This window comes from Heloderma suspectum, chromosome W, assembly GCF_057233095.1.
Source record: "Heloderma suspectum isolate Gila_16-S chromosome W, 16-S_ref, whole genome shotgun sequence".
Taxonomy (NCBI): Eukaryota; Metazoa; Chordata; class Lepidosauria; order Squamata; family Helodermatidae; genus Heloderma; species Heloderma suspectum.
The window spans coordinates 4,705,001-4,707,500 of record NC_139475.1 but is presented as its reverse complement, the minus strand read 5'-3'; positions in this window follow the sequence as shown (position 1 = coordinate 4,707,500).

Below are 2,500 nucleotides of genomic sequence, written 5' to 3'. Positions count from 1 at the left end.
AACCCTAACCCTAACCCTAACCCCTACCCTAACCCTAACCCTAACCCTAACCCTAACCCTAAACCTAACCACTACCCTAACCCTAACCCTAACCCTAACACCAACCCTAACCCCAACCCTAACACTAAACTTAACCCAACCCTAACCCTAACACTAACCCTAACCCTAACCCTAATCTTAACCCTGACCCTGACGCTGACCCTAACCGTAACCCTAACCCTAACCCTAACCACAACCCTAACCCTATCACTAACACTAACCCTAACCCTAACCCCAACCCGAAACCTAACCCCAACCCTAACCCCGACCCTAAACCTAACCCGAACCCTAACCCTGACCCTGACCCTGACCCTAACCCTAACCCTAACCCAGACCCTAACCCTAAATCCAAGCCGAAACCTAACACTAACCCTAACCCCAAACCTAACCCTAACCCTAAACCTAACCCCAACCCTAACCCTAGCCCCAACCAAAACTCTAACCCTAACCCTAACCCCTACCCTAACCCTAACCCTAGCCCTAACCCCAACCCTAAACCTTACACTAGCCCTTACCCTAACCCTGACCCCAACCCTAACCCTAACCCTAAACACTACCCTAACACTCAGCCTAAACCTAACCCTAACCCCAACACTAACCCCAACCCTAACCCTCACCCAACCCTAACCCAACCCTAACCCAACCCTAACCCTAACCCTAACCTTAACCCTAACCATATCCCCAACCCTAACCCTAACCCTAACCCTAACCCCGACCCCAACCTTAAACCTAATACTAACCCTAACCCCAACCATAAACCTAACACTAACCCTAACCCTAACCCTAACCCTGACCCCAACCCTAACCCTAACCATAACCCTAACCCTAACCCTAACCCCAACCCCATCACGAAACCTAATCCTAACCACAAACCATAACCCTATCCCTAACCCCAACCCTAAACCTAACACTAACCCTTACCCTAAACCTGACCCCAACCGTAACCCTAACCCTAACCCCTACCCCAACCCTAACACAACCCTAACCCTAACCCTAACCCAAACCCTAACCCTACCTCTAACCATAACTCAACCCTAACCCTAACCCTAATCCCAACCCTAACCCTAACCCAGACCCTAAAACTAAATCCAACCCTAACCCTAACATTAACCCTAACCCCAAACCTAACCCTAACCCTAACCCTAACCCCAAACCTAACCCTAACCCTAACCCTAACCCTAACCCCAACCCTAAGCCCGACACTAAACCTAACCCGAACCCTAACCCTGACCCTGACCACAACCCTAACCCTAACCATAACCCTAACCCTAACCCTAACCCCAAACCCAACACTAAACCTAATCCTAACCCCAACCCTAACCCTAACCCTAGCCCTAACCCCAACCCTAAACCTTACACTAGCCCTTACCCTAACCCTGACCCCAACCCGAACCCTAACCCCGACACTAACCCTACCCTAACCCTAACCCCAACCCTAACCCCAACCCTAACCCTAACCCTAACCCCAACCCTAACCCCAACCCTAAACCTAAACCTGAGCCCTACCCAAACCGTAACACTAACCTAACCCTAACCCTGCCCCTAAACTTAACCCTAACCACAACCCTAACTCTAACCCTAACCCTAACCCTAACCCCTACCCTAACCCTAACCCTAACCCTAACCCTAACCCTAAACCTAACCACTACCCTAACCCTAACCCTAACCCTAACACCAACCCTAACCCCAACCCTAACACTAAACTTAACCCAACCCTAACCCTTACACTAACCCTAACCCTAACCCTAACCCTAATCTTAACCCTGACCCCAACCCTAACCCTAACCCTAACCCAGACACTAACCCTAAATCCATCCCTAACCCTAACACTAACCCTAAACCCAAACCTAACCCTAACGCTAACCCTAACCCCAACCCTAACCCTAACCCTAACCCTAACCCTTAGTCAACCCTAACCCCAACCCTAACCCCAACCCTAACCCTAACCCTAACCCAGACACTAACCCTAAATCCATCCCTAACCCTAACACTAACCCTAAACCCAAACCTAACCCTAACGCTAACCCTAACCCCAACCCTAACCCTAACCCTAACCCTAACCCTAACCCGAACCCCAGCCCAAACCCTAACCCTAACCCTAACCCCTACCCTAACCCTAACCCTAACACTAAACACTACCCTAACACTAAGCCTAAACCTAACCCTAACCCCAACACTAACCCCCACCCTAACCCTAACCCCAACCCTAACCCTAACCCTAACCCTAACCCTAACCCCACCCTAACCCAACCCTAAACCTAACTCTCACCTTAACCCTAACCCTAACCCCAACCCCAACCCTAACCATAACCCTAACCCCAACCCCAACACTAAACCTAATCCTAAACCCAACCCTAACCCTAACCCTAACCCCAACCCTAAACCTAACACTAACCCTTACCCTAACCCTGACCCCAACCCTAACCCTAACCCTAACCCCAACCCTAACCCTAAACCTAAA